The sequence below is a fragment of the Penaeus chinensis genome, chromosome 10 (genome assembly GCF_019202785.1).
Source record: "Penaeus chinensis breed Huanghai No. 1 chromosome 10, ASM1920278v2, whole genome shotgun sequence".
NCBI classification, from domain to species: domain Eukaryota; kingdom Metazoa; phylum Arthropoda; class Malacostraca; order Decapoda; family Penaeidae; genus Penaeus; species Penaeus chinensis.
In genome coordinates, this window is record NC_061828.1 from 7,839,223 (window position 1) to 7,852,482 (window position 13,260).

At 31.6% G+C, this 13,260-nt stretch overlaps 1 long non-coding RNA gene across 2 annotated transcripts; it reads right to left on the reverse strand.

The window, feature by feature from the left end:
* Positions 1-1,996: 1,996 nt before the first annotated feature.
* On the reverse strand, positions 1,997-11,041 carry LOC125029637. Of its 2 annotated transcripts, XR_007115213.1 has the most exons (4): positions 10,646-11,041; positions 6,520-6,890; positions 2,940-3,026; positions 1,997-2,812 (listed from the first exon to the last, which is right to left on the reverse strand). It is a non-coding gene; the product is annotated as an uncharacterized LOC125029637 (long non-coding RNA). The 2 variants fall into 2 exon arrangements; XR_007115212.1 differs by having other exon boundaries at positions 1,997-3,026; positions 10,646-11,039.
* Positions 11,042-13,260: the final 2,219 nt, after the last annotated feature.

A 13,260-nucleotide genomic window follows, 5' to 3' on the forward strand; every position in this document is an offset into this window, starting at 1 on the left:
AATCAAATAATAATTCTACTCTACTTCACCAATGTCTAAATATCAGAGGCAAATTTCCTCGTGCTGGAAATTCGCTTGTTAATCGCCGCAAACCAGTTGGCAGGAAAAGCAGCGTCCTCCATGAACTAAGAGTAAGAAAACTCACTAGATCAGGACCCGCATAATAGGTACCAAAGTACTGTAAAGGAGCCTGCAATGTATTCGCCGTATAACTGTATGTGTATGTGTCTGTGTGTATTTGTGTGTGTCTATATGTGTGCACAAAGCCCATATGAGCACATGGTGTATAGTATACATATAGTATAGTATAGTATAGTATAGTATAGTATAGTATATATATATTGATACATATATAAATATATATATAATATAATATATTTTAGTATAAACACATATATACACACACATAAATGTATTTATAGTATAGTATAGCATAGTATAGTATAATATGGTATATATATATAGTATATACGTATATAGCATAGTATAGTATATATTTAAAGTATAGTATAGTATCTATATAATATATGATATAATATATATAGTATATATAGTAGAGTATAGCTGAATAATATATATGTATATATATGGTATACTATAGTATAGCATATATATATATTATATATATAATATAGAATAGTTTATATATATAATATATATGTCTATTGTATACCATATATATATTCATATATATATATATATATATATATATATATACACACATATATATTACAGTATATATATGTGTAGTACAGTGTGTATATATATGAATATATATAGTACAGTATGGATATACATATATGTATATAGTACAGTATAGCATATATATAGTATATATATAATTATAATATGGAATAGTATATATATATATTTATAATATGGAATAGTATATATATATTTATAATATGGAATAGTATATATATATATTTAGTATAGTTTATATATAGTATATTGTGTATAAATTTATAGTACAGTATATATACACACACATATATATATATATATATATATATATATATATATATATATATATAAATATATATATATATACACACACATGTGTGTGTGTACATATATACATACTGTATATCACATGTATTTATATATACATATATATATATTTATATATATATTACATATATTATTATATATATATATATATATATATATATAGAATATATATAGTACAGTATAGATATACATATATGTATATAGTATATACATATGAATATTAATATATATTTATTTTTATATATATGTAGTATATATATATATATATAATGTATGTATTTATATATATATACACATATATATGCACACACACACACACAAACACACACACACACATACACACAATATATATGTATATAAGTATATATATATTTATATTACACACACACACAATTTGTATATTTACTCCCACATATATTTATGTATACTTTTACATTATATATATATATGTATATATATATATATATATATATATATATATATATATGTATCCGCGGGAGAGAGACAGACCGAGCCACACAGGCTCCACCACTTCGTCCTCGACCCCGGGGACACGGGGGTCTCGTGAGGGTCTCCTATCTACCATCAGCAATATACCAGCAAGCTAAGACCCCTTTCACTCACTAAGGCCACTCATTGATTATATATATATATATATATATATATATGTGTGTGTGTGTGTGTGTGTGTGTGTGTGTGTGTGTGTGTGTATGTGTATACACATGTATGTATACTTACATATATGTATACATATACATACACATGTATACATACATACATATATGTATGTGTGTGTGGCTATATACATGTATATATATATATATATATATATATATATATATATATGCATATGCATGCACACACATACATATATACATATACATGTATATATATATATATATATATATATATATATATGTATGTATGTGTCTATATATATATATATATATATATATAGAGAGAGAGAGAGAGAGAGAGAGAAAGAGAAACAGCATGTGAGGAAAAGGGGATGCTCACACTGGTTGTCCCATCAGTAAACACAGCTACAACGTCCATGGGTGATAAAGAGCCTGTAAAACTCTTAGAGCCACCGAAAGGCATCGGAATTCATGACTGAGCCTTTGATAAACTCGAAGATATGGTAAAACACCGCAACAACATTCCAAGTGTCGCTTGAGCTATCCTGGAGTCTTTGGCCCGTTGTATCAGTCAACCTTAATTAGTTAACATTGAAAGTTTCTCTTTACACACCTATGCTTTTACTGTTTTGCCTGCACGTAGAACGAGGTTCAGTAGTTCAGCCAGTGTTCCACTTCAGACCTACAGGGTAGCTTTTGCAAAGTTATACCTCTATGTTTTAATAAAGTTATTTATCTTTTTATTGTAATTCTCTGAGCCTGCCTTGGTTTTTTTGTGGATTCCTACATTCGCATGGTTGGTGGGCAACAAAATGCCGTCCTTGGCCTAGGTAAGGAGGTTTTAACCCATTCCATTTTTGGTACCGGCCAGCCTACAGGGTTACACTAATATTGATGTGATCTCAATAGTTAGGGGATTTTGGTCATTTCAGGATAATGGACTCAGGCCCAGGGTTTGGGGTCACAGCTCAGCATGGACTGAAATCCTGGCCACCCCTTCTCCTCCATGACCAATTGAAGATGAACTCTAAACTGAAAACTAGTCCATGGCAGACGTGAGCGGTCTCTTCTTGTAACATCTCTAGAGAATGTTTATGTTAAGTGCACAAATAAAAATCAGTCATTTCAAAACTCCATTATCAAAAAGGTCCTTGACGGTCCTCCTGAAAAAAACAAACAATTACAGGGGTGTGAGGACAGTGGATGAAAATGAAATCCTTCAGAACATAGTGGATTAATACTTGGATACACCTCATTATGATGCAATGATAAAGATACAAATAAATTTACTTGTGGTAAATATACTTGTCTTGAGAACAACTTCAAGGTTGCTAATGTGAAGGCCAATGTCAAGGAAGCTCCTCTGAATGCAGCAAGCTGAAAAAGGATTGAAACATTAACATAGACAAGTCCCCATGAGCGCAAGAAGGAAGTTACAGAGTTAACATAGCCAGTACTTTCTGTACTTCAAAATTAACGAACAACTAACAGCACTCACAGAGTATGCAATGTCAAATGCCAAGCACTTCCATAGTCCAAGGTTAAATAACCTCAATTTATAAAGCCTCATTTTGTGCTCTTGATGTTATAGTTCTCCAGGAAACACAATTATATGATCAAGTATCTGATGAAGCTGTCTCACTGTGTAACATTCTTTATGCCATAATGAAAGAAAAGGGTGGAAATGGCATCCCTTTCACTAAAGAGAAGTTCAATTTTACTTTGAAAAAGGTCGCATATCTGATTATAACCCTGCAGAGTGTAAATCTAACAGGGCTCACAGACTTTCAATAAATAACATGATTTCCAGACCAGTCGCAACTAGTAGCAAGAGCAAGGGCTCGTAATGCATTCAGACAAGCACAAGGAGACTCCAGGCATGATTCAGTTTTTACAATTAATTCTAATATGCCCGATTTAAATTGCTAGGTGACAAGAAGTGTAGCTTCTGAAAGGAATGTTAAACCCTTGCCATACAGGTAAAGGTAGACAGTTATAATCATATGCTAAATTACCGAAAAAAATGTGTAATGTGTGTTTGTCCGTAACAATATCTGTATCAAAATAATTGTTTATATCTGTATTGCTCTATGTCATCAGAGAAGAGCTTGATACATCAAAGAATCGATGCTCAAACAAGGCGCCCTTCTTGTTCTATCATTGCTATTGACAAGATAATTGTTGGATATTTTTCGTAGGGGGGTGTGGGGATTGTTGCAGAGACCTTTTCGCTTACCTAGCATGTTGACGCAAAGCCTGTGGGTATTATAAATATAACATTTGATATATAAATATATATATATTTTTTGTATGTACGTGTACATATATATACATAGACATATAAATATAAATGTATGTATATATATATACATATTTATATATATATACCAACTTAAAGACCAGAGCGGCAGAATTTAACCTTAACATCCAAAACAGATATTCATTTCTCAGTGATGAAGATCTTAACATTGACCAAATCAACAAACAGTTCAATTATATAATAAAGGACATAAATCAGAGCTTCAGCAAGTTCTCAATAGAAACTGAAGAGTTTATGCAAAAATGTAGGGTCATGGAAGTATCGTTAAACAGGGACAAAACAGAATTAGCTGAACTAACAAACACTATAAATAAAAAGAAGATAGAAGATGTATGGCAATGCAATACTCAAATAATAAGTGGTCTCAGGTATCAGCATGTAAACAGCTAAAAGGAGACTCGGAATAGAGAGAAATCAAATGTATGCAATTCAGAACCCGGATGGAGAAGAGACGTACAATAAGAATGAAATCATAAGAGTAGTGGAGGACTTCTACAGGGATCCATACTACTCAAATGAACAGCCACGGAGAGAAGCGAACGTGGTGACTAGAGACGTAGCTAACATAACAACAGAAGAAATGAATAGAGCGCTTAAAGGAGTGAAGAGAGGGAAAACACCAGGTGAAGATGGAATTAGCATGGACCTTATAATAGATGCTGGAGAAATTGCAACAACGAAACTGGCCAATCTCTTTAACAAAAGGCTTTTAAATGGAAAAAACCCAAAAGCCTGGTAAAAGCAACAATCATTTTGATACATAAAAAAGGAGATAGAAAGGATCTAAAAAAAATATCAACCCATAATCCTCCTTTCAGTTACTTACAAACTATTCACAAAAGTCATCACAACTCGCATCTCTGACAGTCTGGATTCTAACCAGCCCAGAGAACAGGCAGGCTTCTGCAGGGGATTCTCAACAACATACCAAATCCACACGCTAACCCAAATTAAAGAAAAAACAAATCAATATAGGAAACCACTGTGTATGACATTCATCGATCACGAAAAGGCATCTGACTCTGTACAAATACCAGCAGTACTAGAAGCTATTCGAAGACAGGGAGTAGGGGTGGTATACTGTAAAATATTTGAAAATATATAGGAAGATGGGACAGCAACCATCAAGCTCCACATGGAAACCGATAAAATACCAATTAAAAAAAGGTGTTAGGGCGATACCATCTCGCCAAAAACTGTTTAGAGGAAATATTCAAGAAACTAGAATGGAACGGAAAGGTTATCAAAATAGAAGACGAATACCTAAGCAACCTAAGATTTGAAGATGATATTGTTCACTACAGTGAATCTGCAAATGAAATGCAGCAACTAATAAACAATGTGAATAGAGAAAGTCTGAAAGTGGGACATGTTCAACAGTAGAGCTCAATTCGAACAGATACATGTACAAGCGCTAAAGGGAGTAGACAAGTATATATACCAAGGGCAACTCGTACAGACAAACACATTCTTTTTAATGTTTAAAAATAAAAATCTTTAATCAATGCATCCTCTCAGTTATGACCTATGGATCAGAAACATGGACTACAACCAAATTATCGGAGAGAAAAATTAATAAGTGCCCAGAGAGGGATAGAGAGGTTGATCCTGGGAATTAACCTAAGAGATCAAATGAGGGTGTCGTGGATCAGGGAACTGACAAAAGTGGAAGATATACTCAGGCACATCAAAAAGAAAAAATGGCAATGTGCAGGTTATATATGTGGAAGACAGGACAAAGAAAGTAACAGATTGGGTTATAGATAACATAAAGAGACCAAGGGCCAGACCAATGACAAGATGGCGTGACGAAATAATGAGATTTGGGGACCAAGATTGGAAACAAAAAATGCAAGACAGACAAAAAATAGAAAATATTGGGAGAGGCCTACGTCCTGCAGTGGTCTGACTCAGGCTGCTGCTGCTATAAAAAAAAAAAAAAAAATATATATATATATCTACACAATAAACCAGTGGTGTACCCTCTGTCTCAATTTACATTAAGCTGTGTGGGCCAGAGAGTATGGTTCTAGATTGTAAGTATCCATGTGAGCATATGTGTTTGTGTTCTTTAAGAGTACATCTCTGTATGCTGTATGTTGTGTGAGTACATGTATGGCTGTATGCTGGTAGCTGCGAGTGAGTTGCTGTGAGAAAATGTATGTGTGAATAGAACTCTCTGTAATTGGTGTGAGAGGTGATTCTTCACAAGCTGTGAAATTAATGTATTGGAGTGTAAACTCGAAAGGGGTCCTGACCCTTGCTGTACGGCCGGTGAGACAAGTGTGCCTGGGAAGCCTCGAGGCAATCCGGCCAACATGGTAAACTTTGAGTTATGACCGAATGGGACACCTCTAATTAGGTGTTAGTATATATTATGTGAGTAGGTCTATATGCTAATTGGAAGATTGTTCCATGCTCCAATAATTCCCAGTGTGTGTGTGCGCGCGTGCATGCGTGCGCGCTTGTGTGTGGGCTTTTGTGTGATTTTCACTAGTATTAACAATAATGGTGATGATAATATCGTACGTATTAATGCAACTATCATACTTGACTGTATGCTAACAGGATGTATCAGTCACACCGTCATTCCACTCATCGTAGACGTGCTCCTCGTCCTCCCAACCGGCAGCGCTGATGTAGAGCGAGTTGATGGAGTCCCACCGCACGACATTCGCGCGGGGGTTCTGTTGGAGCTGGACCTCGTGAGGGAGGACCGGAGGAGGAAGGGATGGAAACGGAGGCGCACGAGGAGACTGGGAGGGAATGAGATAGTGGGGAGTGAACGTCCGGAAGGAGGGAAGATCCTGTCGACCCATGCAATGCACGGCGGCGGCGGAGGAATACACGAGAATGTTCATGACGACAAGAGTGACCATCGCGCTATAATAACTCTCGAACTCTGCGGTGTACGGTTCGTCCTGAAATAATGAAAGAAGTTTTGTGATACCTTGTGATTTGTATGTATCCATCTAGTCTTAAAAAAAGCAATGTTAATGATAACAATTACGATAATATACAAATAACGATAATCATAATAATAATAGTGATGAGGGTAAAAATAATAATAATGTTAATATTAATAAAAATAAAAAATGATAATAATAATGGATAGTAATGATAATTATAATAGTAGTAGTAATGATAATAATAATGATAGAAATAATAGTAACAATGCTGTAAATATTATAATAGTAACATTAATAATAGTCGTAATAACGAAAATAAAAGTAATAACATGAATAATCATGACAGCAGTAGTGATGATAATCAAATTCAAAACGGGTTCTATCACAAGCAACCGTAGCAGCATAATGATGATGATGATGATAGTAATCAGCGTAACAACAATATTAATAGTAACGACGATAATAATGATAATTCTAACAATAAGAATACAGATAATAATATTAGTAATAATTATAACGATGATAATAATCACGAAAATAATAATGATAACAAAAATAATGATGATAATGATGATGGTAATAATAATAATAATAATAATGATAATAATAATAATTATTATTATTGTTATAATTATTATTATCATTATTACCATTATCATCATCATTATCGTTATTATTGCAATTATTATTGTTATAGCATTGCTATCATTATCATTACTATCATTACAATTATCATATTATCATATTATTATCATTGTAATTATCATTATCATAATTTTTCTCATGGTTGTTATTATTATTATCATCACTATTATCATGATCATTATTGGTAATTACTCTCATGTTGATAATAATAATATTGACAATAGCTATAATGATAACAATAGTAACAATAATAATGAGGAGAATTAGAAAGATAGTAATAATGATGATAATAATAGGAACAACAGAAACAAAAGCAATAAATAGTGATGCTATAATAAGAAGAATGTTAACACTAATAATAACATTGATAATAAAAAAATTATAACAACAACGACAGCAATAATAATAATAATAATAATAATAATAATAATAATAATAATAATGATAATAATGATAATGGTGATAACAATGATAATAATAATAATAATAATGAGAATAATGTCAATATTGGAAATTGAAAAATGATAACAATAATGATAATAATAATGATATCAATAGTAACAATAATGATAATAATAACGCTAACGCTAACGAGAAGGATAATAATAATAATAATAATAATAATAATAACTACCGATATGATAATGATAATAATAACTATGAAAGTGAAATTGACCTAAAAATGAAAGAAAAAAAAATGATGATAACAATGACAATGATAAAGATGACAATAATAACAAAGAAAGTAATAATAAATATATTGACACTGAGAATAGTAATAATGATAATAAAAAGTAATAATAATATTAATATTATCTTACTGTCATTCTTATTTTTTTATTATTTTTTCTCAAAATTGTTATTATTGTCATCATGATTATCAATATCATCATTCATTAGTATTATTGTTATAAAAATTATTATCATAATTATCATGATAATTGTTATCATAATTGTTATCATTACAATAGTCATTACCATTATTATTATCATTAGTATTATAAGTAGTAGTAGTGGTAGTGTCATTATTTTAATTATCACTATATTATTGTTATTATTATTACCAATATTATTATTATTATCATCATCATTATAATAACAACAGCTGTGGTGATAATAATAACCAAATTAAAAATACTAATCATAATGATAACAAAACAAATTGTAGCAATAAGGATAATCATAAGGATGGCATTAATTATGGTATTGATGATAATGATAATAGTAATAATGACAATAATAACAACAAGAACAAGAACAATACTAATGAGAACAACAATAATAAAGATGATAATAATAATAATGATAATAATAATAATGTTAATGATAATGACTAATAATAATTATCATAACGATATAATAACAATAATAACAGTAGTAATAATGATGATGATAATAATAATAATGATGCTAATAATTATAATAATAATAATGATAATATAATAATAATGATAGTAATAATAATAGTAATAATAATAGTAACAATAATAATAATAATAATGATAGTAATAATAAAAATAATAATAATAAGAAAAAACTCATAACAAAAATGATAATGATAATAATAATAATGGTAATAATAATAATAGTAATAATGCTAATTATAATAATATAATAATAATGATGATGATAATAATAATAATAATAATAATAATAATAATAATAATAATAATAATAATAATAATAATAATAATAATAATAATAATAATAATAATAACAACAACAATAATAATAAACTCATGACAAAAAAATAATAACAATAATAGTAATATTAATCATAATAACAATAATGATAATGATAATGACGACGATAATTATATAGTGATTATGAAGTTAATGATAATAATAATCATAATAATGATAATAATAATAATGATAATGACGATTAAGATGATGATGATGATAAACAAAATTATAATAACAACAACAACAATAATAATAATAATGATAATAATAATGAAAATAATAATAATAATAATAGTAATAATAATAATAATTATAATGATAATCATAATAAAACTAATATTAATGATAATAGATAATAATAACAATAATACAAATAATAATAATAAAAATGATAACAATAATAATAATATCAATAACAACAATGATGATAACAATAATAATATTAATGCAAAAACAATAGAGGCAATAACAACAACAATAACAACAGTCGACCTTCTCTTACGCGACCTCGCCTCCCTATGTAATACGCTGCATGGGACTAAGTGCAGTGACTAAAGTGTGGTGCAGTGTTTGGGACTAAGTGCAGTGACTAAAGTATGGTGCAGTGTTTGGGACTAAGTGCAGTGACGAATGTGTGGTGCAGTGTTTGGGACTAAGTGCAGTGACTAAAGTGTGGTGCAGTGCTTGTAACTAAGTGTAGTCGATGATATAAACTCTGTCTTATGTTTAATGTCTTTTGTACTCCTGGTTGAGTGTTACTTTATAGCACATGTAATTTGTTAAGCTAGCCCGTTCCTTTGCAACTTTACCTTGTCTGATCCCTTACTGAAGAACCTGACACACTACTTCCACTGATAATAATAATGATAATGATAATGATAATAATGATAATAATAATAGTAATAATAATAATAATAATAATAATAATAATAATAATAATGACAATACTACTACTACTACTGATAATAATGACAATAATAATAACAACGATAATAATAAAAATAATGGTAGCAATAGTTATTATTATTATCACTGTTATCATTGTTACTATCATAATCCTTATTAACGATATTATCATTGTTTTCATTATTATTATTATTATTGTTGTTATTATCATCATCATCATAATTATTATCATAATTATTATCATCATCGATATTCTAAAATAATAATAGTTATTATTATTTTCATAATTATTACCGTTATCGTTATTATCATCATTCTTATTATCACTACTATATTCTTCATCTTTATCATCATTACTATTGTCTTCATTATACTTATTTTCCTTATTATGATAATAATAATGCTGATAATATGGCTGACAGTAATCATAATGGCAATTCTAAGAATGATAATGCTTATAGTAGTAATAACCATTAAAGAAAAAGAAGGGAAACTATGCTGCTATTTTTTACAAACGATTTACAACTCACCATGTTATAACCTTGTTATTGATGGCGACACCGTTTTCCCGGACAAAATAATTTTTCTTTTGTCTTTATTTTTATTCTTTCCTTCTTCCTTTGTTGAAAACGATGTCATGGCTTCATTACCACCGCTGCCATCCTCCTCGATTTCTATTTCGATCGTAAAGGTCAGACAAGTATTGTCTTTGTGTCTAGGACAACTCATTTCACCGACTTTTAGGGGTCGTGGCCATGATTTTACCTGTGCCACCCTTTGCTCATTAAGATATCATTGAAATATAACCAATGAAACGTGCTTTACACTCTTCATTTCCTTGTGTAAATAACTTGGACGGAGGGGCACCGTAACGTTCACTAGCGTCGAACTACTGACCGCCGGATGTGATATCTCACTACCGTTTCCGGCAGTGAGCGTTGCTAGGATCCCGAGGGCTTTGCTCCATGAGGGATCCCTTTGACATTTAGGAACGTTTGGGGGCAGATTAAAAAGCGAAGTTAGATTTAATCTAAACCCAAATTTTAATGAATCCAATCAGCACGTATGGCAAGAATACATGCCATACCCACTGTAATATAAGTTTATTTATTGTATATACGCATAGATGCCTCTAGAGGTGCATAATCACCAAGGAGTCAGTTAGTAGCCCTACCTGTTTATCCTTTTCTTTGACTTTTGGAAAGGGTCTTTCGTAATATTTCATTGTCTTAAATGTTACCGAGATTTTAATAACAATTTAGTAATGATAACATCAATAATGATAATAACATCATTGTTGTAAACTGTATTAAAACGAAAAACACGTTTTCCCGCCAATTCAAGGGATGGAGAAATCAGGATCGGTCACTTGGGCTGACTAATAGACTTCTTGCCGGCTGAGCACATGTGGAGCCATCTGTATGTAACAAAAAATACAAAAACTACCCATGGTGGTTGGGTTAACTGAAACTTTGAAGATACAGCAGCTTCTTCAATCGCTCAAAACATTTTTCTTTGTGTTTACAATGTGTGGGTGACGGACCAAACATTGACAATGCTTTACTGTAAAGCAACGCCGAAGTAATGGTGTTTCCGAATCCAATTCTGCTTACGCCTCCGAAAAGGCATGGGCCGTTACTGATTAAGAACCAACGGCATTTGCACAGAGCATAGTGGGACGCATGAAATAGGGGAGTGCAGAAAGTCATCGATGACTAAATATTAAAATTTGCCAATAAGTGATTTGGGTCTTTTTAAAATAGTTTCCCCTCCCCAATGGTTTCCTGGGTCCTCTTTATGATCTTCATTTTTATCATTATCATTATCATGACATTGTAATTGTAATGTCTTTAGTAATAAGTATGATGATAGTAAGAGTGATAATAGTGACAAAAAACGAAAGATTATAATCAATGTGATAATATAATACTGTTATATTTCTCCAGTGTTTATATCGCAACAATTACAGAAAACGCTTAATATTTTGAAGGGATACCACAGTAAAGAGTAATCGTGAATTAAAAATGTACCCTTAAAAAAAATAATGACCCAGAAATTATTGCTGCAGAATGTGAAAGAAAGGGAGTTATATGTTTCTGATACCTGACCCGATTATGGTCCCGAGGGACTCCTCTGATTCCCTACTATTGATATATATGGGGTGCACGGAAACATGAGGGATGTTTGGGAAACCACGGTGCAACGCGTGAAGGAAAATATGTGCTGTGCAGGTAATGTAGAGGAGGAAAGGTGAGGTGATAGTGAATTATCACTCTAGCAATTTTCCTATCATATTTTACACCTACATGAGTTTAAGGCCTTCCACATACATCACATGTATGCAGAGTTCCTCTCAGGCGAAGACACCAGTGACCGTTTTTATTTTATTCAACTTTTATCATAATCTTATGATATGTAGCATCAATACTATTAGATGACAGAATGCATAAGCCACACTACCTTAAAATGGATTGTTCTCCTACTGTTATTTGAGGGCGATGCTGTCTGAGGAGCCTTTTATAATGTGACGCAGTGTAATGTTCAAGACCAATACTCGTGGATGTACAGGATGCCACTGTGTTCGCTTACATTGCTTCTCTGACAGTCTGTTTGTGTGACAGAGCCTCTACAAAATGATTTCTATAAGAAAATATGGAAGTGCGTATAGGGACGTCTGTGTCATTCCTAAACGCTAGACGTAAATATTTTTATATTTTGTCGACATTTTTGTATTTTTATTTCAGAGAGAGAGAGAGAGAGAGAGAGAGAGAGAGAGAGAGAGAGAGAGAGAGAGAGAGAGAGAGAGAGAGAGAGAGAGAGAGAGAGAGCGAGAGAGAGGAAAAAGGCAGTTTTCGTGCTTTTGGAATGTACGACTCCTTGGATGGCGCCTTGCTTATATGGAAGCGGTGGTCCTCTGTCAGTCTAATAGGGTCTGTACTCCCTGCCAGCCAAAAGCAATCTGAACTGTACGTTTAGATGTGGACAACGAAAATTTAACCCGGAAAATAAATGTAAGAAAACATAGTGGAATATTGCGGCAGCAGCGGAAAGGAGAGAAACAAATAATGAAAATACAAGCATAACACGCCCGCTCATTTCTTTCATATACGGATTATGCCTAAATATATACTCGCCGTAATTCATA